The following is a 25,826-nucleotide window of genomic DNA, read 5'->3' as shown; positions in this document are numbered from 1 at the left end:
AGGACAGTTTTTGTATGGCCCTGTTGAGTTTTCATGAGATGACTGCAGTCTTTATTTTTCTCATGGGACATTTCCTGGCTTTTATAGGTAGGCCCCTGACCTGCAGGCTAAGCCCTCACCTCTCTGACAGAAACACCTGTTGGGCTGGGCCCCACCTCTCCAGCTGTTCTCTGTTCACAGGCTGTTCTCTGCACATGTGGGGGAGTAATCTGCCTTCGGCTGTTTCCTATTCTTGTTCTTGGCTTCACATTCAGGGCCCAGCTCCACAGAAATAATGTTACTGAGCCCAGTCTCTGGGCGCTTCCCACTACCCCACAACAACCCTACGGGGTTTGTATGACTTTTGATCCTGTGCCTCAGATGTGGACAGTCATTTGGCCAGGGGGATGGTGGAGCCAGGACTTGAATCTGGGTCAGTTTTTCTCATCAGCCTGGCCTCTCAGCTATCCCACTGCCTTTCTATGCTTGGGGTTCCTTGGTGCCTTCCTGCCTGCTGCCTCTGGATGGTTTCTGAGTGGGTCCCTCTGTTTCTGATCGGATGGCTCCTTAAAGCCAGTGGTTGGGTTGGACCGGAAGATCATGTGGTGTTGGGGAAGTGGGAATCAGGGATGTCGTCCCCTGTTTGAGAAAAAAGGCACATTTCCAACTTCAGAATGCTCCCCTCATCCCGGACCAACCCCCACATCCCAGATCATGACTTGCCTGTGAGAGACCCTCTGCCTCTCCCAGCCCCTCTTGATTTAGGAAATTGGCCAGAGGCACAGCATCTGTGGTGGCATTTTCTCTCCCCAGGGTCAGGCCAGTAGCCAAGGCCAGCCGAATGGAGCCCAGGGGAGCAGAAACTGGGGATGAGGGAGAACAGGGGCCCAGGCTGGGAGCAGAAGGGGCACCTGCCCCAAGCGGGTGCTGGTGTTGTGTGACTCCTGGGCACAATAGCCGCAGAGGCTGGTGAACAGATGAGCCAGCGGGGCAGGGAGGAGCTGGGAAATGCCTTGGATGTGGGATGGGGCATGGGGCAGACAGGGAACCACCCAGCAGCGCCTTCTTCCCTGCTGCCTGACAGTGAGCCAGACAGGGCAGGTTCCTATAGCACATGGGATAACCGTGTAGTGTGTTCCAGAAGACTGGGCAAAGGTGGGTCTCAGCGGTCCACAGGCAAGACTTTCCAAACCATTAAATCACAAAAGGAGAAGTGTTTTTTCCTTTTGCGGTGCTCTCAGTTAAGGAGAGTTTGGGGCGGTGCTGGGTGAGAACAGGCCTCGGCAGGTAGAACTGTCTAGTTACGACTGAGTAGCATTGCTTGTTTTTTTTGTTGCAGTTATTCTTGTGCTGTAGATTTCTGGCAGATGTTACTAATTTTCCATTCAGAGAATACTGTTAAGATTTTCTGAGAAATAAAATGTGTTTGTTTGTTTGTTTAAGTAAAGAAAGGAGTCAACTAAAAATATTAAGTAAACAAGAGTGGTATGATGTCATGCCAAAAATGATAGTGAAAGATGAGCTCCCAAGGTAAGCTGGATATAGGGGGTTCAAGGTCACCAGTTGTAGGGTCAAATAGACCAGGGCTCACACCCTTTAAAATGGGATCTTGGGCAAGTCATTGCATGCCTGTAAGCTATAGTTGACACCATTGTAAACCATGAATATTATATTAAATAAGCTCACGTGTGTCGCATGCTGGGCCCAGTGCCTGACATAGAGAGTGATAGTAAGTGGTGGTGATTATAAGAAGTGCTCATCAGTGTGAGATATTGCAGTTGCAGGCCAGTGTTCCTGAGTGACACGTGCTGTCAATGAGCACAGGCCAACCACGGGCCAGCACGCTTTGTGAGGAGTGAGCTCTGCATCAGCACAAGGGTTTTAGAGACCTGTCACCTGCCTAGGGGTCAGTGGCAGATTCCTGCCACTGAATGGGCCGGCCAGACAGCAGGGGAGGTCCCTTTTAAGGAACATTCTATATCCAGTGTGGAGAAACTGTTAACAGAGCCAGCCCAGGACTGCTCTCCTTACAGAGCTTGCTTGAAGTGTTGGTCTTTGGCTGATGTCACTTGGATCTAGGAAGGGTTCCCACCATTCCAGAAACGATCAGGATGGCTCTTATGGAAACTGTTCTTTCAAACATTGTGGTTCATACTGAGCACCTGCTTTCCTTCTGGGAGTCTGGGGTTTTGCTATGTATCAGGCAGAGGATGCCTGTGGGACCATGGGTGCATGCTCAGTCACTCGGTTGTGTCTGACTCATCGCGATCCTGTGGACTGTAGCCCACCAGGCTCCTCTGTCCATGGAATTTCCCAGGCAAGAATACTGGAGTCCTGTTTCCTTCTCCAGGGGATCTTGCTGACCCACAGATCAAACCTGTGTCTCCTGCATTGGCAGGTGGATTCTTTACCACTGAGCCACCAGGGAAGCCCGCCTATGGGACCAGCCCCTTACCAAGCCCCAGAGTTCTGAGTCTCTGAGCATCCCTAGTAGACACACTTCCTACCCATCACAGCTGGACAAATTCAGTGCATCTCGTATGGCTGCTCTGGGAGGAGACTCCTGCAAGCTTGTATCTGGTTTCCTCAGGGCCTGGCCCCAGACACCTTTTCCCTTTATTGATTTTTCTTTTTTTTCTTTTTGTATCTTTGTGTTATAATAAATCATGGCTACATACTGGTTCTGTGAGTCCTCCTAGTGAATAACCAGACCTGGGTGGTCTAGGGAACCCTGACACAGCTGGTCTCTGCCTTCCAGTCAGAGGAGAACCCAGGCTCCTTCGGCCCTTGAGGAAAGGGGTGTGGGGGTGCTGATGCTGCTTCTGGGATGAACTTGTCTATCAAGAGTGTGTTGGGGGGCTGCCCCTCTCGGCACTGGTGTGATTTCACTGAGCTGCTCACGAAGCAGCTTAAGAGGTTTGGGAGGAGCTGGTGGGTCTTTTCACGTTTGGCCTCAGTCTCAGCCGTGGGGTGTATGACATTCTGAAGGACAAATCACAGGCCCAGACTAGTTCGTGCAGAAGTGTCCAAGGTCAAGACCAAGTGACCAAGGTTGTCTGGTACAGATGGTGTCAGAGCCACCACGCCCCGGCTCTTTACAGAATGTAAGGTGACCACACCTCCGAGTCAAGATTATGGGGTATTGCTATCAGCTTCTCTCAGTTACAGAGTTAGCCGTCTCCTAGTTGGAGGTCTCTCTAACAACTTCTAGGGGATGGTTTCTTATCTCTGATCAAGGCCCCCACCCCCAGCCAGGGCAGAGCAGGGTGTGCAGTGTCCAAGCTGTATTCTCAAAGAACTGTCACCAGCTGGAGAGTGACAGACATTCTGGCTTGGTGCTGGTTGGGCCGGTGGCCTGGTTATTCTGTATGGGTCTCCAGGGAGCTTTTCAGCCAGAAGTAAGCTGGTGGGGGCGGGGGTAGTAGCCTGCATGGAGGAGTGAAGGGGAGGCATTTGGTGACCTGCAAGGAGCCAAAGTGGATCATGGCTGCCCATGCAGAATGACAGGGACCACACAGTCCTTATGTGCTAGCTGTGTGTGGGTTTCCATAAGAGGCCTTAAAATGAGTGTGGTGCTGTTTAAAAACGGGTCTCTTAGCCTGCCTGGGCCATCCTGGGCACCCCGTAAGGGACCACCTTGAGTGTTGTCAGTGCTACAGGAATGCCTATGATTTGGGGAGCTTCCCTGGTGGCTCATTGGTAAAGAATCTGCCTGCCAAGCAGGAGTTTCAGCTTCAATCCCTGGATTGGGAAGAACCCCTAGAAGAGGGCGTGGCAACCCACTCCAGTATCTTGCCTGGAGAATCCCATGGACAGAGGAGCCTGGTGGGCTACAGTCCATGGGGTCACGAAAAGTCAGACGTAGCTTAGCGACTAAACAACAACAACGCTTTGGGGAACCCCACCTTGCCTCACCAGCCAGGTCAGCAGACCGCAAAGGAAGCTCAAAAATTTGGTTTTGATATGGGCGTTTCCGTGGAGATGTGGGCGTGTCCTGACCCAGCTCCCCACATTGTGGGGGCAACTTCCAGTTGGGAGGGGGGACCTTCCCCCGTTGCTCGAGTCCTCTTGGGGGCTGGCAGCGGCCGGACACCCCACTTAGATCCGAGTCCACCCACATACTCTTGTAGGTGTGACCAGCCTCTGTCCTCCCCACGGTGGGGGTGGGGGGATCACTCCAGAGGCAAGCCTCCCCAAGCCGGCTGGGGAGCACCTGCGATCTACTGGTCTGGTTCTTTCCAGTGGGTGGTCTTTCCCTTCCTTTTCTCTGTTGCCAGTGCCCCCTTGACAGCAAGTCCAGGCCAGAATCACTGCAGCTTTAAGAAATAGCCCAGCTGGATGTGGCTTCCTTCACACATCACACTGTCATTTTCCCTCCTTTCTTCCTGGTTCCAGTACCAAGGGGATTCCTTCCCCCATCCTACCCCAACCCTCCCACTCACTGGGGACATTATGGTGCGCGTGGGGGTATGTTCTAATTAGCCTTACCTTGATCTGAGGTCATTGCATTTTATCCCTCAGCAGACAGCCCCCTGACTCCAGCTCCCCAAAATGTCCCTGAACAGACCTCATCCAGGGGTGCAGGCTACACTGGGCCATGCCTGGCACTCTGCTCCCTGCGGGTCTTCTACTCTGACTCTCTGTGGTTATTTCTTCTCGGCCTGCCCAGAAGTTCCCCGCCATTCTGTGGAGCCCAGCCGGGCAGTCCCTGTGAGGCCTAGGAGGTGTGAACTATGACGTGTCTTGTCCACGTTCAAGTGTTGCTCTGACTTGGCCAGAATGAGGGGAGATGGCTGAGAACGGCTCCCAAAGGTGTGTCCACATGCTAATCCCCAGACCCTGGGAATATTACCTGATTTGGGAGAAGGGTCTTTGCAGATGTGACTAAGTTAAGGATTTTAAGATGAGGAGATTATCCCAGATTATCCAGATGGCCCTAAATGCAGTGCTGGATGTCCTTATTAGAAGGTGGGTGAAGGAGATGCTACTGTGCCCAGAAGAGGAGGAATCTGACCAGGAAGGCAGAGACTGGAGTGATGTGGCCACAAGCCAAGGGAGGCTGGCAGCCACCAGATGCTGGAAGAGGCAAGGACGTGATTCTGCCCTAGAACCTCCAGAGGGAACATGGCCTTGCCAAAAACCTTGATTTCAGTTCAGTCATACAAATTTTGGACTTCTGGCCTCCAGAACTGAGAGAATATATATATATATATATACTTCTGAGAGAAGTCTATATTTTGAGAGAATATATATATATATAGACTTGGTTTTATGCTACCAAGTCTATGGTAATTTTTTTCAGTGGCCATAGGAAACTAATACGGAGGATATTTGGCATTTCATGTCTCATTGGAAGAAGACTTTACCTTGATAGAAGGGGCTGAATCTCTCATACTCTCTGTGCTATGTTCTTTAGATCTTGCTGCTGTTGATATTATGCCCTGGCCTGTGCTGAGAGAATGTGAGGCACAAATCTTTCTATTTCATCTTATATAAATGCCTCTCAAATTGGCTTCAGACAAAAAGGGATTTTATAGTTTGGTGTAACTGAAAAAGTCCCAGAGTGTCAGCTTCAGGCATGGTTTGATCAAGCAACTTACACAGTATCAACAATCTGATGTCTCTCTCTCCCTACTCCCCCATCTCTTCTCTCTGTCCCTCACCAGCTCTTTCTTTTCTTCTGTGTAGCTTCCATACTCAGGAGGTTTTTCCCATAGGGTGTCAAGATAACCATCAGCAGCTTCATGTTTACGTTAATTCCAACTAAAATCCGGGAATTGAGCACCTGGGTCACTTGCCCACTCCAGAGCAAGTCACTGTGGCCTGGGGAATAGACTATGTTCCTTAGAGAGGTGAGGGCCACCTGTCTCCACAAACCATGATGACAGGGTGTGGGAAAGATGCACCCCCTAAAGAAAATCAGGGCACTCTCAGCAGAAGTAGGGGTGTGTTGGGGGAAGGCGCACTGAGCAGATAACTGTCACAAGTTGCTTCTGGCTTGCTGTTTCCTGGAGATGTAGGATGCTGTTGGAGCCCAGGGTGGTTTCCAGGCCCCCAGATCACTGTGCTTGGAGATACCAGGTCATGCTTTTGAGGCTTTCCCTCTGCCACAAAAATCCAAGTGTAAAACAGACACCCACATCCCCACATGTCACAGGAGATGAAGACGCTGACCCCAGAGGTCCCGAAAGGGGGGGATTGGATGAGGGAGCCAAGAGGTTTGTGTCCAGCAGTGGCAGCTGCTTGCATTAGAAAATCCCATTATCAAAGCGTCTTTGAACTTCTGTTGGCGTTTACATGACTAATGTTCGATCTGGTGAAAGCCGCGCTTGGAAAAGGGAAGTGGGGGTGGGTGCTCCCACCACAATGGGGCTCTCTCTTTGGAAACGGTCCATGGAGGGAGGTGACTCACTGTGGGGACTGAGCCACGGAGGGGCTCCTGCAGCTGCATGAAGACAGCATCCCTCTGCCCCTTCTCTGCCCCTCGGAGGTGGGAGCCCTGGGGCCCGGGTCCAGAAGGAGGCATTTGGCAGGGGGAACGCTCAGTGGTTGAGCTGTGCTGGGTGGCGGTCAGGAAGATGCCACACCGACAGGTGAGAGGAGAGGTGACTTACTAAGAGGTCCGGAGCCAGCTGTGCAAGTTCAGCAAGTTCCTACTGAATGCATAGAGCTCTTGGACCATCGCAGAGTCAAGAAATCATAAGTCGAAGTCAACAAAAGTCACCATAAGCCAGGGACCATCTGTGCTTCTAGAACCTATCTCCAGGCTTGTGGTAGAGACCAAAGGAGTGAACGTACATAAACTGATGGGGACATTGAGCCACACTGTGTCATGTTATGTGTTAATTGTTGTGGTTGTAATCATCTGAAAATGAAGATGGTTTTTCACCTGCCTCCAGTGGTGGTTTGCCTGTTAAATGAGAGAATATTCATCCATGTTTAGAGTCGAGCCTGATTGTTCTCCCTTCAATAGGGTTAAGCTCCTCGTGGACAAGGTCCTTCTGTCTTGGCTGCTATGGTTTCCAGGTCTAGATGGTATCTCGAGCATAGCAGAAGCATGACAAGTGTTTGCAGGACAGACAGGTGGACATGCATATTGTGCTGTGTGGCCAACACCTTGGCACAAGGGGTCCTGAGCGCCAGGGCATCTCGCTCACGGGGCTGGCTTCACTAGAGCTGGTGTTTGGCGTGCTTTGGGGCAGAGATGGTGGCTTTGGTAGAAAATGCTGGATAATTGCCACAGAGAGGTTAAATAAGCACTAGGTATGGAGCAGAGAGCAGGGGGTTGTCTGGGCTGCAGGACATGGGGACACACGTGTGGACACATGTACCCACGCCAGGTGCCACCATGCCTCTGCTCATCAATTTGATGGAGGTGGGAGGGAGTAGGTTCTCCTTTGTCTGAATAACAAAAAAGTGGGGTTCACAGGTCCTGCCTGTCCCTGCCAGGGAATTGCCAGGAAACCATCACCTACTTGCTCTCTGCTGCTGCTTCTTGACCCACTCTGGGAGACCCAGCCAGTGAATGGCCCAGGGGGTAGGACGGAAGTTGCCTGTGCGGGGGAGCATCCTTTCTGACCCTTTCGGTCTGCAGGGCTGGACGGGGCCTCCTGCACAGCCCTCCCCTCCCCAGGCTGCCCCAGCAGCTGCGGCTTCACCTATGCCAGGCTCCCCCTGGCTACCCACAGGAGCCCAGGGGCTGGAGGGCTTTTGGTGTGGGGACTGAGACCTCTGGGTCATTAAGTATTCTCATCAGCTGCTGGTGGCTCAGCCCTCCTGGGAGAGAGGAGAGAGGACATGGGGGTGTGAGCACTTCTGGATTGCTAATTCAGGGATTTCTGAGACCAACCAGCATACCAGACAGCAAAACAGAATTAGTCATGTTATTTGAAGTTGTTTATGTAGAGATTTAAATGATCTATGTCCACTGTGTTCTTGGGCCTTCAGTGGGCAGGATGCATTTTGTTTTTAAAGCCTGTATGTATTGCAAAAAAGAATCATTTGAGGATGATTTTGGAACACAGAATCTACTTTAAAATATTTTATATACTCGTAAGTGTTCCCCCTTCACTGTGAGTCACAGCTTCCCTGTGACCTCCTAAGGTCCGATGGCTGGTCTCTCCATGGAAATGGACTTGAGTCAGGGTCACTGGAAACCTGGTCAATGTTAGGCTGTACCAGAGTTTCTCAGCCTCGCCACTACTGGCATTTGGGGACTTAGGGATGTGGGCTGCGGGGTCCTGTGCATTGTAGGATGTTTAGTAGCATCGCTGGCCTCTACTCACTGGATGGCAGTGGTTGACACAATCACGCCACCCACCAGATGTCCACAGCCCCCGTTGCTGGAACCTGTGAATGTATTAGGTCACATGGTCCAGGGAATTGAAGTTGCAGATGGAATTAAGATCGCAAATCACACCTTGTCTTATGTCCCTGGATATGTTCCAGTGTCTCCTGGTTTGTAGTCTGTGGGAACTTGTAGGATAGAATTTGTATCCCACTGCCCTGTTTAAATTGTTTAAATCTTGATTATGTTGAATTGGTTCTCAGTACTCTTCAGGTCTACTATACCTCTCTGTCTGTTCATTCTATTAATTTTTGAGAGTTTGATATTGAAATGCCAACTTAAAAATCTTAATTTATCTACTTAAAATAATAATTATTATATATAGTGGAACTATATGTAACCTTGTTCTGTATTTCTCCGAGTCTCCTGTACATGTGTTATCATATTTTCATAATTTAAAAAAATTAAAGTGAGGAAAAAAAAAAAGATTGCACAGCAGTTGACCTGGAGGTGAGTAGTTTGGATTATCTAGGTAGGCCCCAATATAATCACTAGGGTCCTTATCAGTGGAAGAGGACAAAAGAGAGAAAAACCAGGGAACTTCCCTGGCGGTCCAGTGGTTAAAACTCTGTACTTTCAATGCAGGAGGTGAGGGTTGGATCCTTGTTCAGGGAATTGAGATCCCATAAACTCACTACCTGCCCCCCCATCAAAAAAAAAAAAAAAGAAACCAAAGAGATCAGAGGCTTCCCTGGTGGCTCAGATGGTAAAGAATTTTCTAGCAATGTGGGAGACATAAGGATGTGAGTTCAATCCTTGGATTGGGAAGATCGCTGGAGAATGGCATGGCTACCCACTCTGGTACTCTCATCTGAAGAATTCTGTGGAGAGAGGAGCCTGGCGTTCTATAGTCCATAGGGTCGCAAAGAGTTGGACACGACTGAGCAGCTAACACTTTCATTTTTCAGAGAGGTAAAAGCAGCATGAAGAAGACTCGATTCACCATTACTAGCTTTGAAAATGGAGGAAGGGGCCAGGAGCCACGAAATACAAGTGGCTTCTAGAAACTGAAAATTGAGACAAGGAAAGAGATTCTTCCCTAAAACCTCCATAAGGAACATGGTCCTGCTGACACTCTGGCTCTAGCCCAGTGAGACCCATTTCTGAAATTGAGAACTCTTAAGAAATTTGTGTCACCTTAAGCTACTGAATTTGTGGGCATTTGTCAGGATAGCAATAGGGAACCCACCCTCCTGCCGATTGCTCCTACCGCCATCATGACAGCCAGTAAATGTCCCCAAACATTGCCAGATGTTCCCAAAATTGCCCCAGTTCAGAAACATTGGCTACGCGAACCACCATGCTGTTTCCCTAGAAACTGGGGAAGAGCTTCTCTGCTCTGTGAGAGAATGAGGCTGGGAGTGGGTGCACCCAGCATGATTGGCTGTATACCCAGCACGGTTCTGTCTGGGAGGAAGGGACCAGTGGTGTAAAAGAGGGCAGGAGTGAGGCTTCCCAGGTAGCTCAGCTGGTAAAGAACCCACCTGCAATGTGGGAGACCTGGGTTCGATCCCTGGGTTGGGAAGATTCCCTGCAGGAGGGCATGGCAACCCACTCCAGAATTCTTGCCTGGAGAATCCCCACGGACAGAGGAGACTGGGGGGCTACAGTGTGTGGGGGTCACAAAGAGTCAGACACAACTGAGTGACTAAGCACAGTGGGAGGGCCACAGCTGCCCCCCCAACCCCTCCCTGAGGCTCCTGGTGCTGTCACCAGTGGCAGAGTGTGCTTTGCATATTTGTACAAAACTGGAAAAGAAGTTACACTATCTTCAAGTGCACCATAAAAGAGAATATAAAAACTCAGTAAATGTCAGCTGAAGCAGCCTTACTCACAGAATCCTCGGTGAGGAGGACCAGCACACCGAGTGCCCCTAGTACTGTTTGTGGGCATTGTGGGCGGGGAGGAGAGGCCAGGGAGCCCAGCCCGTGCTGGGGGCCACCAAACCTGGGCTCTGAGCCAGACACTCAGACCCCAGTTTCCTTCTCCCCAACCCTGATGCTGTAATTCTGTTTATTTTGCCGACTACGAAGTCCATATGGTTTTGATTTTGCCTTTATGATCCGTCATCTCTGCGTGGCTTCGGAGCTAGGGTCCATGTCAAGCAGCTTTGAAGTTATCCTTTTGGGGTAAGCGGGATGTGGTGCCTTTCCAGGGTTTGATTGGAGCGGTGCTCCAGGAGTTGAGAGTAGGAGGCGGGCGGCCAGGTCAGAAGGTCAGTGTTTGCAGAGCCTGCAGCAATGTGTGCAGCCCAGGACCCCTCCCTGGTCCTCCCAGCTCCTCCCAAGACTGAGGTCACAGTGACTCTTCCTTCCAGGCATCCCAACAGGACACGTGATTCAATGTCAGTTAGAGCTGTAGCCCCTGCTTCTCCCTGCAAGGCAGCAGCTGGCCTGGGGGGCAGAATAAAGGCAGAGAAGGGGAGAGAGGGAAAAAGAGGAAGAGTCTGTGAGCAAGGAGGCGATGGAAAAAGACGTTGTCTGCATCTGTACTTTAAACATTAAAGGGCCAGACAGATCTGTGATGGACTGGCCTTACATGGATCTAATGGATGTGTGGAGGCCAGTGTTCCCCAAATTTCAGCATGCTTTGGAATCATTCACCCCAAAGCCTTGTCAGAAATGGACTATGGGACCCCACCCCCAGAATTTCTGATTCAGGAGGGCTGGGTTGATGCCCCAAGTTTCTCCTTCTGATCAGATTCCCAGGTGATGCTGCTGCTCCTGGTCCAAGGTGGAGAACCATTCGTCTAGAACAAGAGGCTCTTTGTAATTAAAAGCGGTATCAGTAACTAATAGTTCTCAGGACTTTACAGTTTATTGGTGAGGGCCCCTCCCTTTTTAAAATTATAGTTTATTTATAAAAGATAATTTTCAGGTATACAACATACTGATTCAATATTTTTATAGATATAAATATTCCATTTGAAGTTAATATGAAATAATGGCCATATGTCCCTATGCTGTACACTATGTCTTTGTTTCTTGGGAAGAGCCCACTGATGATCTCTTCTATAAGGAGACAGCATCATTGCCTGTGTTGTTGTTTTTTTTTTTTTTTCCCAAGGTGAAAGTAGCATGTATTTTAGTTTTTTCTAGACAATGAGATTGACCTTTTTAGGTATACAGTTCTGTGAATTTTAACACATATTATAGACTTATGTAACCACCACCTGAGCCAGTTTATAGAAGAGCTTCATCACTCTAAGATCTTCCCTGCTAGCCTCCCTTTGCATTCATACCCTCTCTGACCTAACCCTTCATGGGTCATTCATCCTTGTATAATAGTTTTGTCTTTTTGAGAATATCATACAAATGAAATCATACAACAGGTAACCTTTTGAGACTGGCTTCTTACTATCTATGAGATGGATCCAGGTTGTGGCATATGTCAATAGTTTGTTCCTTTGTGTTGGTGAGTAATATTCCATTGCATGGATGTTCCATAGTTTGTTCTTTAGTACCTGTTGAGATCTTTTGGGTTGTTGCCAGTTTGGGGTTCTTATGAATAAAGCTGCTATGAACACTTGTGTGTGGACACATATTTCAATTTCTTTTGGGTACATGCCTAGGAGTGGAATTGCTAGGTCATCTGGTAAGTGTATGTTTAATTTTATAGGAAATTGCTGAACTGCTCTCCAGAGTGGCTGTACCATTTTGCATTCCCACCAGCAATGGATGAGATTTCCATCTGCTCTGCATCCATGCCAGCACTTGATATTGTCCATCTTTTAAATTTTAGTCATTGCAGATCATGTATGATTTTGAAATATGTAATCGAGTTTCAGGAAAGGCTCAGAGAGTTGTCTAAGGCCCCTCGGCTCTTGGTGGCTCCTTGAATAACAGAATCCATATCTTTGACTTCATGGCTGTGAGTATTCTGGGTGGTGGCTGTGCTGGACAGCACTGGTGGAGGGTTATTCCACACGCCATACCCAGAACCAGGAGCTTCTGTTCCTATCAGGGCTTATGTGGCAGGGTTGAGGCATGTGTCCAGGGACAAAGGAAACAAGGAAAGTAAAAATAGGAAGTGAGAAAGGAGACAAGACGCACATCCTAGAATTGCAGAGGTAGGAGGGACTAAGCTGCTTCTCCAGTTCCTTATCCCCCCCTTATTTTTTCTTTTTGATTTTTATGGTAGCTCAGTGGTAAAGAATTCACCTACCAATTCAGGAGACACAGGAGACACGAGTTTGATCCCTGGGTCAGGAAGATCCCTGGAGGAGGAATTGACAACCCACCAGTATTCTTGCCTGAAAAATCCCATGGACAGAGGAGCCTGGTGGGCTACATTCCATGGAGTCACAGAGTCAAAGGCTACTGAGGACACACATAATTGACTCATAGTGTTGTGTTAGATTCTGGTGTACAGTAAAGGGAACCAGTTATACATATACATCCGTCCACTCTATTTTATCCATATAGACCATTACAGAATATTGAGTAGAATTCCCAGTGTTATACAATAGGTCCTTATTAGTTATCAATTTTACATGTAGTAGTGTGCCCCCTTATTTTTACACTGAGGCTCAGAGAGGGGAAGCTGTCTGCCAAATGTCACTCAGCTTACTGGTGCCTCTTGATTGCGTGTGGCCGACAGGTGACAGAAGCCACTTTTGTTTCCAGAAGCTTCCTTGGGAGTAACACAGGCTGCTTCCCCTTGGTCCTTAAGGAGTAGAGCTGCAGATGGCACACCTGGTCAGGGTCACCATACCCCTTCAGTGTCTTGGCCTCAGGTCTGTTCTGGGTAAGGAGTTGGCTTCAAGAAGGAGCTTGTGCAGAGGGCCACAGCCACAGCTGAAAGCAGAGGGGTGACTTCACAGGGAGGAGGTTGTTGGAGGACCAGGCCCTTCTGCTGAGCTGTCCCACCCACCCTCGCGGGGGAAACGGCGCAGCTGTCCTGGAAGGCTGTGGACATGCTTACCCGATTGCAGAATACTTACTTTCGTTTTGAATATCATTTGTTTGGTTGCCACGGCAACGTCAAGTCTCTATTTTAATGCTAACCTGCGTGGCTGCAACTTTCTATATATAAATGCTGCTTTGCACAGTGAATTAGCTGATGCCACGGGGAAGCAGCGGATGTGGAGACGGTGGCAGAAAATGACCAGCGGGTCAGCTTTGCAGGAGGAGGGTCTGCGGGGCTGAGGTGAGTGGGCACCCAGGGCGGTGCCACTGGTCTGCGGGGCAGGCGCTCGAAGCTCATTGGAGCAGGGTGAGAGCAGAGCCCGGGAGGCAGCCCCCACACCTGCAAGTCCTTGGACGGCCTCCTGCTGGGTGAGGGTGTGTGAGTCTTCAGTTTCCCACAAATTCCCTCTTCCTCTTTCCTTCACTGAGTCTGGGCCACCGGGGCACCTGAGGCTCCTGAAAGAGGAGCCAGCCCCTGGGCAGGGTGGTGTCTGCAGTGAGCTGAGTGCCACATCAGTTTTCCTTGTTTTAACTTTAACTTGGTTCCCTCGTCTGGAACTTCGCCTCCTCTGTTTAGCCTTTTCTTCTTTCCCTGTTGGGGCTGGGTGACTCCACGTGGTGCAGGTAGAATAGTCAGGAGAAGCCTGGAAGGGACCTTGGGAGTCAGCTCGTTCAACTCCCTCGCCTCTAGATGAGGGCGAAGCTCAGAGAGGTATATGCTCTGCCCGTGTCACACAGCCAGCCAGAGAGACTAGGACGGGAACCAGGTCCCCCAGGATCTTCTGACTTGGGTACCTGTGCCTCCTGTGGGCACTTCTGTCGTGGGGTCAGGATGGCTGAGTGTATACACACCAGGCTGCAAAGAGGGGGCCTATTACTAGCGGGTGCTCCTTTCATAAGTCACAAGTTGGGGGGGCATGTAAGGAACCCAGGATTACGTAACAGGATCAGAAGCCATTAAGGCTTCAGGAAAGAGCATGGAAGTTGGAGTCCGGAAAACTGGGATTCAATGGATTAAGCCACTTCCCGTGTGACAACTGTGTCCACTCTTCTGAGGCTGGATTTCCCCAGGGAGTACGGGCATCTCTTCCCCAGCACTGTTGTGGAGGGTCAGTTTCCCAGCTGGTGTGAACCTGTTGACGACAACACTGGGGCCCAGATGGGGGTACAGTGCCTCTGAGGACAGAGGGAGTTGGAAACCACAAGCATCCACATGGCTCCGTTCCCCCGTGATAGGGAGAGGCTGCCGCCAGCAGCAGGGGGCTTTGCTGGAGATGGGGTTTCGGGTATGCCCTGAAATGCACTACAATTTTATCATCATTTAGAAAGTGTCATCCGGGCACCCTTTTCCCTGATATCAAACATTCAACCGATATTTTAAGTGCGCTGGATCCAAAGACTCGGACCCTGTTCTTTTTTTCTTTCTTTATTTTTCCTTGGCCATATTACCTTGTGGCTTGTGGGATCTTAGTTCCCCAGTCAGGGATCAAACCCGGGCTTATAGCAGTGAAAGCACAGTCATAACCACTGGACAGCTAGGGAATTCCCAACCCTGTTCTTTTTATTATTTTTTAAAAGATTTTATTGGAGTATAGTTGCTTTACAATGCTGTGTTATTTTCTACTGTATAGCAAAGCACCAACTCTGTTCTTGAAAAGAGGAAACGTGTACAGTCGTAATCCTGGGTGCCCACAAGTGGTGTACAGTGTAGGGCCGAGAGTTTGGAAATGAAGAGCTTGCACGTCTCTCTGGGAGGCCCAGGAAAGTGCAAAGTGAGGGAATTCCTTGCAGGAATTTATGATGGAGAGTTGGGGGTGGGTGTCAGGGGGGGAATTTAAAAAGAGGAGCTGTCAAGAGCAGATAAAGCAGTGTTTCCTAAAGCAGGCATCACTAGCCACCCTGTGTCTATAACCTGTATTAACCAGCGTGGAAAAGGGGGGGAAACAGCAGAGCGCGTTGTGTGTGGTAAAAGCAAGTATTGCTTCGTGAAACTTTTGCTTTGCATGTATATTTGGTTGTGAGATAAAATGCGCTTATTACTGTGGGTCAAACTTTCAAAACAAAAAGATGACAACTGCTGGCCTGGAGTGGTGACCCAGTGAGCCTGAAGTCTCCTGTGGGTGGCTGGGAGGGGATGTCCTTTTCAAGGAAGAGCTAGAAGGAGGAAGGATGGGTTCTCAGTGAAGAGAACCCCACGCAAGCATCATCTTAAGAAGCTGAGGTGATGCAGTGGGCAGTTCAGACAGGGACAAGCAGACCAACTGGGAGGCATGAAGTCAGGGAACCAGAGGTGGCATCCCCTTCTCCCAGGACCTGAGGGCAGAGTTCCCTTTGGGCAGATTGAGAAGGATACCTGTGATCCTTGCCCGCTCCCCCTGCACCCTCCCCAGCAGTCCCAAAACACGCATTCCCCTGCCCCGGAGCCTTGCAGAGCTCTGCACTGCTTACAGGAGGAATGGACTCAGCTGTCCTCACCCCCAGGCACCATGCTTAAAGAGTGCTGGCTCCCAGCTGCTCAGCGTGTGATCCCATGGAGGAGGTGGATCTGTGCTCACTCTCGCAGCTGTGTCATCCACCTTTATACCCGATGGATGCACGTCTGTCCTCCCCAAGGCTGTGGTACCCGGTTCACTTTCTCCTCCTCCTGCTCCATGCTTGGCTTTGCCTCTGAACGCCTTTTCTGCCTCCCTGCCCAGCTGGTGGTGCATGCCTCTCTCCTTAACCTGTATATCAGCTTCCTTACTCACTGCCTCCCCTTCCAAACCTTCTCATCAGCTGTTGAGGCACCATTTTTCCATAGAGTAGTGTGGAGTTTCCAGGGTCCACCCTTCTGGTTCCCAAACCTCATCCCATGCCTCTCTTCCAAAGAAGGTTGGAGCCAGGCTGAGGTGCTCAGCTCTGGGTGAGACGGAGTTGGTCACACGTTTTCAGCCCTTGGAAGCTGTGTCCTGATACCCCGGAAGTTGGTATGAAGTTCACCCACCAGGTGTGTTCGTAGTCAGAGGTCTTAGCAAGAGGGTGATTAATACAGGGTTTTGCTGTTCAGTCACTCAGTCGTGTCTGACTCCCTTGCTGCCCCATGGACTGTAGCCAGCCAGGCTCCTCTGTCCATGGGATTTTCTTCCCAGGCAAGAATACTAGAGTGGGTTGCCATTTCCTCCTCCAGGGGATCTTCCAAACCCCGGGATGGAACTTGTGTCTCCTGCGTTGGCAGGTGAAATCTTTACCACTGAGCCACCTGGGAAGCCCTAATACAGGGTAAAAGTGCTACTTATACCTTTAGTCTAGGATGGTGGTATTCAGTTCTTTAACACGAGGGCACCCTCTCTTCAAATGACTGTTTAGGCAGGTCCACAACAATTACAACCAGGAGCTACACCCTGGTGGCCAGTGGGAAAACTCAAGTGCAGAACTCCAGGGGCTTTTGGTGGTGGTTTTTTGTTTCTGCCCATGGTTTCATTTAAAAGTTTTTGAGTTGGTTACCAACCTCCAAAAATCTACAGATTTTATAGGAAGAATTCAAATCTCCAGCCTCTCTTGCAAAAAAAACTGACTAGTTTTGATGACACTGAGCCTGCTGTCCTCCATGGCATCAATATGCTGCTGATGATGGAGGGTGTGTCAGTTTGACCTAGTCCCCACCCTGCCCTATTGATCGCCAGCGCTGAAAGCTATAGTGAAACAGTTGCCAGTATTTGTCTGATGTTTTTCTTAGGGTTAGGAAATATGAAATAGACACATGGGTGCAGCATGTGTATGAAAAGAAGGAAAGGTGAGAGGGCCAGTGGTTTCCAAGAAGGTACTAAAGAATCTTATTTTGAAAGTGAATTTATCAGTCTCCTAAAGATGAATTTTTAAGGAATAGACTTAGAACAGGTGCTTTTTTTTTTTTTTTTTTTCTGCCTTGGAATCAGTGGTTCTCAAAGTGTGATGCCTGAACTAGTAGTCGTATCCCTTAGGATTTTGTTCAGAAATGCAGGTCATTAATGGTGCTGCCCAGACCTGCTGATTCAGAAACGCTGAGGGTGGAGCCCAGCAGTCTGTGTTCTGATGGCCCTGCTGAAGAAGCTGAAGGCTGAGGACCACTGCTCTGAGGCTCAGCACAGACAGGCTTCCAGCACCCTGTGTTGTCACTTTCCATCCTTTTAAGACCCAGAAGGGAGGAAAGGCAGGGATCCCTGATCTAAGAGAAAGATTCGAAGGTTTCACCCGACGCCACTCCAGGCAGAGTTCTGTGCATGTCTTGAGGGCAGGAGGGGATCCTCTGGCTACAGAATCTCCCACAGATCAGTTTCCTTTTGTCCAGCACTTCCGTCTCTGCATCCCATTGGGGGCAATCGTAGTGAGGAGCCCTGATGCCTTTGACCGTCCTGGGGAGATGCATAGTCACCGGGCTGTCTTCCCAGGGAAACAGCAGTGTGTGACCCCAACAAACAAGGCCCGGGAATGAATGACATGGCACGGGCCCAGGTTGGCTGAAACTTATCATAGATGACCAGGCATTCACAGGCGGGGAGTCCTTAGGTGGAAATGTTAATAATATACCAGTTCTTTTAACACTCAGAGGTAAGAGCCCATCACAGATGTATATTTCAGCTCTCTCCTTGGTAACTCAGGCTGCTGTCATCATAGCTGATCACTTGGCTTCTGTCCACTTTCTCTCTGGTTAAAGGCTTTAATGACTTCAGTGGACAGCCTAAGTGAGCCAAGAGAGTACATTTTTTCCCGAGTGCCTTTACTTGAAGGGCACTAGTCCTGTAAGATACTTGTTTCAGAGACCCTGACTGAGCCATTGATGACATCTTTGCCCCTGGCCCATTTTGTTCGTTTATGATTTGGGGGCCCCTGCAGCTTGTGGTATGTAAGAGCCCTCCCAGCAGAAAATAGGTAGACACATGGGCTGTGCATCTGCCTCTGCCTTCCTCCTTCCTCCCTTCCCCTTCCCCTTCCCTTCATGCCTTGGTGACCCTGGAAAATTAAGAAACCCACTTTGTTAGTGGGCTGACAGTCTTACTCGGAGACTGAAGGAGCTCCATTGATTCAGCAGTACTTGTTGGTGCATTTTCTTTGTCTGGGGACAGATTTGAGTAGGACTCTGTTCATGTTGTCAGGAACCTCGGGTGAATAAGCCATGAAGACCACTCATCATCAACCCCTGAACAAGGCATCCATGGCAGTGATGAGAGGACCAGCCCAGGGGGAGGGAAGGTGGGGCTGATGGTATGGAGGTTGGAGGGGACAGCAAGAAGTGAGAACGCTGGCCCTCCAGACAGAGCAAGATGGATCTCCATGCTGGCTGGAGCATTGAAGCCAGGCTGAGCCTTAATTCAAGGAGGAACCGGGGAGATGACTTGGAGTCTGGTGGGCAAGCATCGACCTTGGAGACAGGACACTGGGCTCAAACCAGTTCTGTGTCTTATTAGTGGTAAGACCTTGGTTTATTTGATTCTAAAATGAAAATGATTTGATTCTAAAATGAATACTTCTCTCCCAGGATTCTTGTAAAGGTCACATAAGCCACAATAGATATGTTACTGACCCACAATTGACAGCTACTTCAGCAAGGAAGAGCTCCAGAGAAGATAAGGACAAATGGTGAAGTGCAGTCAGGGGGAATCGATTCTGTGGGGGGAAAAGAGACCTGGTCCTTTGTGCTCCTTGTTATCCAACATGTATGCTCAGTCATGTCTGACTCTTTGCAACCCCATGGACTGTAGCCCACCAGGCTCCTCTGTCCATGGAATTTCCCAGGCAAGAATACTGGAATGAGTAGCCATTTCCTTCTCCAGGGGATCTTCCCAACCTAGGGATCAAACTGGCATCTCCTGCATTGCAGCCAGATTCTTTACCACTGTGCCACCTGGGAAGCCCAACCTGTCTCATTTTTAGAAGCTTGAAGTCAGGGTTGGAAGCACTCTCTTCAGGTGTCCTGGCTGGCGGCAACAATTCAAATGAAGACGCACACAGGCCCCTTTGGGAAGGTTGTCAGGCCCTTGTGTAGGTGGGTTCACAGCTCTTGTGCACGGCCATGTCTGTTTCTTGATCTGGTTTGCTGGCAGTCACCAGCTTCCCAGGAACCCTGATGATGTAGGTGTTTCCAGGCCCCACAGATTTTACTGGCCCCTTCTGCTGGTCCCCAAAATCCTAGCCTTGCCCCATGGAGCGTGCTGATTCCCTGTCCCGTGCTGTTCCTCTTTCTCCTTCAGTGAGCTTGTTCTGTGTCAGGAAGGTCGTATGGTGTCCCTCTGAGAGGTTAGCCCGCAGGCTGTGCAGCGGGAGTGACTCAGCATTGGGGACCTCAGCTGATGAGTTTCCTAAAGGTTGCTCAGTGATTTCGCGGGGATAGGACAGTATGGAAGCACAGCTGATACTTAACAAAGTTTCTTCCATCGCTTCGGCCCTCTTACTCAGTCTTTGCAAGAATTTTGTGCAGGGGGTGGTGACATTTCCGTTTTTGCTGAAAGAAGAAGAGGTTCAAAGAGGTGAAGTGACTTGCCTGAGGTTATATGGCTGGTACGCTGTAGAACTTACACTTGAACTTCCTCTGCCCTGGCTGAAGGTTAGAAGCTAGGTTTAAGGACAAGCAGAGGCATGTCTGTGGGCATCCAAGTGGTTTGTGGGGGTTGCCTCTTGTCATGCTTATCCGTGTCCACAGCCCAGACATCATGCATAACCTTCTTTAGGGAGCCCCCGTCGCGGAGCCGAGGCTGTGGTTCCTCGAAGCCTCTGGAATCTTCCAGGCCTCCTTGTTGGAATGGAGCTTTGCATTTCAATGAGTGGAAAAAAAATAAGCAGCAGAGGCTTTGCCAAAAGGGAAAATCAAGTGCGTTTATGACTCCTCTTTGTGTGCACAGATGTTTCCTCCCGGTTCACCCCCCCTTCGCGGGGGCTCACTGGCCACAAACAGATGGGAAGTGGCTCATGGTTGATCTGAGAGCCAGACTTGTTGGCAAAGGTGGTCTTGCATGGAGCCGTGTGGGGGTCAGCCTGGGGAGGGGTCCTACATGGGGTTTGGCTTCTGCCATGCCATCTGGCCAGCCCTAGTTCTCCAGCCGTGATGGCAACATTAGCACCAAGGCTTAGGGCCAATGATCAAGGAGGAGGAGGCTTGGCGTCCAACCTCCGTCTGCCTCTGAGCCTCAGTTTCCCCGTCTGTAAAATGGCAACATGAGATTAAGTGATCTCTACAGTCCTTCTGATCTCTTAATTTTTGTGTCAGCCCTGCATTGGTTGAGTAAGTTCTTTACTGTTGCTCATTTTGTCTTAGTTCATTTTCTTAAAAATAAAGACACCCCCCCCTCCAAATCTCCTTGTCATTTGAAAGGTAACACTATGAACCCCAATCTGATAAAGAGTTTTCCTTTTAGGGGATGGCAAATGAGGTGGGACATGTCAAGGGGGATTTTATTAGCAAATGTTATCTAAATATTTTGTATTCCCTGGTGGCTCAGTGGTAAAGAACCTGCCTGTCAATGTAGGAAGTGCGAGTTTGATCCCTGGGTTGGGACAATCTCCTGGAGAAGGAAATGGCAACCCACTCCAGTATTCTTGCCTGGGAAATCCCATGGACAGAGGAGCCTGGTGGGCTGCAGTTCATGGGGTCGCAAAAGAGTCAGATATGACTTAGCGACTAAAACAACAAAAACAAGTGAGATGGGATATATCGAGGGAGATTTTATCAGCAGATATTTTCTAAATATTCTGCATAAGGCTATATGCATGCATTGACTCGTAATAAGTTAAAAAGTTTTTTTTTAATGCACTTAAAATGAATATGCTCATTATAGAAAACTTGGAAAATGAAGAAATAAGAAAAAATAGTTAGCATTCTTCTCTCTTTTTTTTCTTTGCTGTGCATATTTGTCTACATAATTGGGATCATATGGTACATTTAACATTGTATATGCTGATTTTTTGGGGAAAGGCACTGTTTTCAAATACATCTTTAAAATAAACAGGAATTTTTAATTTTTAAAATTAAGAAACTCAAAATTTTGAACGTGATAAAATAAATTGCAACAGCCAGAGGAATCCCACAAAACAAAGAAAGTCTTTGTAACGTTTTCATGTGTTTCCTTTGTGCTCGGCTTGGAGTTGGGGGGAGTGCTATTTTCCGTAGTTGAGATCATGCTGCATACTCTCATTTCTAAAACTGGAACCACTCAGAGAAGATGATATAAAAGAGGGTTTGATGGCAGAAAGCATTGGCTATTGGGGGGTTTACGAGTCTTTCCTGTTTAAGGGTGTGAAGGAAGATTTGGTTCATTCAGTGTGAGTTTTAAATGTGCAGAAGATCATCACCCAAATTCTTTGGCAAAGAAAATGGCCCCTATGATGCTCCCACATCACTTGGACCATGGTGAATGAAGAAACATACTTTTCTTTGGGTGTGTCTCCCAGCGCAGCATCCACAAAGCTTCAGTAGTTCCCCCCGGCCATTGGCTTGTGCTTGGACAGAAAAGGTGGCATCAGTTACCAATGCACCCCACACGTGGCCAGAGGCTTCGTCTGTACTGGCTTTAAAGGATGTTGCAGGAGAAACTTGTATCATGGTTCCAGGATGGGAGGGAAGCCTCAGAGGAGGACCAAGGGAAATACTCGGTACCAAACCTCGAAGCTGGACAGTCCCCCAGACTGCACAGTTTGCTGGATTTCTGAGTTGGGGCGCGATGCACTAAGAAGTGCATCCAGGAGGTTTCCCTGGTGATCCAGTGGTTAAGACTTCACCTTCCAATGCAGAGGTGGAGGTTTGATCCCTGGTCAGGGAGCTGGGATCCCACATGCCTTGTGACCAAAAAGCCAAGGCATAAAACAGAAGCAGCATTGTAACAAATTCAACAGACTTCAAAAATGGTTCACATTTTTAAAAAAAAAAAGCATCTATATGGTTATTCCCCTGGCAGCAGCATCTTAATTTTGGTTTCTCCCTCAATGTCTGGAGAGTAAGTGGGTGATGTCTTCAACTTGCATGTCTACAGGAACATTTCTGTTTCTTTCATAACAAATATTAATATAACTCAGCTGGATATGTACATCTTGGATATCTAACTTTTTGGACAGAAACTCACATTTACAGCTCAGTCTTTTCTGTCATTCAACAAATGTTTATTAGACACCCACAGGGATGAACAAAACCATGGTCGTGCCCATGAAACTTTGACCTCAGTAGGATGTGTCTTCTAGCACTTTCAGATGGTCCATGCCAGGCCCTGATGAGCTGTGAGCGAAACAAAGCCTTCACCACATGGAGCTTTTTTTCTAGTGGGAAGTGTTCTCTAACTGTGAGTAGGAGTAGAGGAAAAGTCTAGAGAAGGACTGATTTCCTAAATAGCATTTCTCTTGTGCTTGTTTGTGTGCATGACTTTTTATTATGTTTTATTATTTTTGTCATTGATTGTTGATTTTAATATATTTGTTCTGGTGTTTTCTAATGGGATACTACTTAAACCTACATTGATTCATTATATCCTTGCTTTTTTTGCTTTTCAATTTTGGGTGATCCTTTTAAGTTTACTTTGCACTTTACTGATTTAACTTTTAATATCTTTATTTATCCACATCTGCTAATGTGGCTTTAAATGAGCAGTTTTTATATAATCATTTCCTCATCCCTTTTCTTCATTATGTCATCCTTTCTGTTTTGCCTGTTTTTTTCCATTACAGTTTTTCTGTTCCTCTCTAAGAGGTCACAACTTCTTACATTCTAGCAGTTTCCTGCCATTTTAAATTACTTTTTGAATTACTTTCTGAGATGTGCCCTTCCTTTGAGCCTTTAAGATGGTGTTTCCTCACTCATTTCCCATGTGTTTTCCCTCCGTTTAAACTTTCTTAATAAGGCAGGATCTATGTAGACTCTGCATTATACCAACAGAGTATAGGTCGTCTGTCACAGGCTTTGGCACTCTGTAAACTTGGGGGAGGGTTGAATCCCTTTTCACATTTGTTCATCTGTAGGTTCAGTGATATACGTACATCTCCCAGCCTGGTTCTTGTTTTCAGATTGGCTGTCACCTGCTGCATTTTTTCTGTACTGCCTGGTTCTCTGCTCTTGCGAATGGGTGGAGTGCGTGAGAAACCCATCCTGGCCCCATCCCCCTGTACCGTGCCAGGGCACCCTCCAGACTTGACCTGTGGGATCCATACTTCTCCCAATAACCGACACCCCTCCCAGGCCCTGCACCTGCCTGCACTGCCCGCTGGCTCGTGTTCCGGGAATCTCTGTGCCAAAGCGGGTGGTGGAGAAGGAGGAGCAGCTCTCAGGCTGCTTCTGAGCCGCAGGGGCTGGCTGTTCAGTGCTCGAGTGGGCACAGATCCTGTGTATCACATCAGGGCCCCAGAACGATGAGGGTGCCAAGTGCATCACAGATTATACACAGAGCAGTGAAGGTGTGAAGGTCTGTTTCCCCTTTCACAATTAGTCTGTGCTTTGTAAGATTTTCTCCATTCACTCCACTGGCCTTAAAGGTTGTTGTTGTTCAGCCGCTAAGATGAGGTCAGGTGTCAGGTGTCTGACTCTTTGCAACCCCATGAACTGCAGCACACCAGGTTTCTTGGTCCTTCACTATCTCCCGGAGTTTGTTCAAACTCATGTCTGTTGAGTTGATGATACCATCCAACCATCTCATGCATCTTATTCTCACCCTTCTCCTCCTGCCCTCAATCTCTCCCAGCATCTGGGTCTTTTCCAATGAGTCAACTCTTCACATCAGGTGGCCAAAGTATTGGAGCTTCAGCTTCAGCATCAATCCTTCCAGTGAATATTCAGGACTGATTTCCTTTAGGATTCACTGGTTTGATCTCCTTGCAGAGATCAAGGGACTCTGCAAAAAAGGGACTCTCAAGAGTCTTCTCCAGCACCACAGTTTGAAGACATCATTTCTTTGGTGCTCAGCCTTCATGGTCCAACTCTCACATCTGTACATGACTACTGGAAAGGCCATAACTTTGACTATACAGACCCTTGTCAGAAAAGTGATGTATCTGCTTTTTAATACACTGTCTAGGTTTGTCATAGCTTTTCTTCCAAGGAGCAAGCATCTTAAAGGTTCTGGAGGATTTTTTCCTTGGATTCTGATTGCCACTATTTTTGGATTTTTCGTAACTTGGGTGGGTTTTATCTTTTCCTCTTATTGCCACTTTAGCCCAAGGTTGACACAGGTGTTCACGGGGCTCCTGCCGATGCCCCTTCCCACAGGAAGTCTCCTGCATCCCTCTGCTGTCCTCTTGGTCCTCCCCGTGGTGATTCAGGCCCACACCAGGGCCCTCATTCCTGTAGTTGTGGTTATGTGGTCACTAAAGAATTCCAGTTTGGTTTTCTGGGATTCAAAAAAGAACCTCCTAAACCACTGCCTGGATGCTGCGTACTGGTTTTACACATAGCCTGAGAATATGTTTCTCCAACTGGGCTGAGTTTACAACTAAGGATATACAAAATGATCTTAGATGATGATCATTTCTTATCTCCTAAGAAAACTTAGGAGATAAGTTTTTAAGTTCCACTGATTTCACTGTGTAATATAAAAAAGAATCCAAACCCAATCAAATCCATGTTTTTTAGATATTATTGCTTCAGACCAGGCTAAATTCAGGTTCCATGTAAGTCTGTAAAAAAGCAATTAAGGAGGGAATGTCCATGGCGGTCCAGGGTTTAAGAATCCACCTTCCAATGCAGGGGACCAGGGTTTGAGTCTTGGTCAGGGGAACTAAGATCCCACTTGCTGCAACTACTGAGCCCACACGATCTAGAGCCCATCCTCCACAGTAAGAGAAGCCTGCTTGCTGCAGTGAAGACTCTGCAGCCAAAACAACACCACCCACCAATTAAGTAAATCATAGTGTAGCTGATGCATGATGATGGAAAAGATTTGATAGCAAAATGTGAGTGACTGAGGGGTCTGGGAGATGCTGAGTGGGGGATCCCATAGGTCTAGAACTGGATCTGTTAGGAGGCCTTTTAGACAAACCAGGTGCCATTTCTGATTATGTCCACCTGATCTGGGGACTCCTTTATGATGGGGACACATCTCCCTTACGAGGGGCCTTGGACCCCATCATGTTGAATACAAGGAACTGGCTGCCAGTCATTTCACAGGAGCCATCGTGTGTCCAGGTAGGCTGGGCTGGCCACTGTCTACATACAGCCATGTCCTCGTTCTTGTTTTTTCTCTGAGCGACATCTCTCTGAATGTCTTTCCTCGCTTCCCTGTGCATCCTTAGGCTCACTGACACCTTGTGTGCCCGTGTTCAGATTTCCATGCCCACCTTCCATATTCTGAAGTAATGTAACTTCTCTCTTAGTTACATTACATTAGTAATGTAACTAATCCTCTTTCTGAGATTAGCAGGGGCAATAGCCTCTCTGTAGTCAGCAAGCACTTTTTTCATTTTCTCACATGGACACTTAACTCCACATTTCTTCTTAAGATCCCCTCCACATCACTTCCTGTGACTCTGATTCTCAGAACCTGCATCTGTTCATTCCCCATCTTGTAGCCCCTGCGTGTGAGGCACTGGGCTGGTTTGGAGGGGAAACAGATTAAGACCTGGGTTTTTTCTTTGCCTTTAAGAGTCCTGAGAGAGGCCCATGGAGATGG

At 48.5% G+C, this 25,826-nt stretch overlaps 1 protein-coding gene across 5 annotated transcripts in view; it reads left to right on the top strand.

Moving 5' to 3' along the window:
* Positions 1–25,826, top strand: part of GAS7 (growth arrest specific 7) — a 200,903-nt gene that overhangs the window by 75,111 nt on the left and 99,966 nt on the right. The window contains exon 1 of one of the 5 annotated variants that reach the window (XM_061143481.1): positions 13,366–13,474. The exons of the other annotated variants lie outside the window; for them this stretch is intronic. The gene's annotated coding sequence lies outside the window, so the exon portion shown is untranslated. Of the gene's footprint in view, positions 1–13,365; positions 13,475–25,826 lie in introns of those variants that run through there. 5 annotated transcript variants of the gene reach the window in all.

The sequence above is a fragment of the Dama dama genome, chromosome 5, assembly GCF_033118175.1.
Source record: "Dama dama isolate Ldn47 chromosome 5, ASM3311817v1, whole genome shotgun sequence".
NCBI lineage: Eukaryota > Metazoa > Chordata > Mammalia > Artiodactyla > Cervidae > Dama > Dama dama.
Note: the sequence above shows the minus strand (reverse complement) of the source record. Positions and strands in the feature narration are given on the sequence as shown.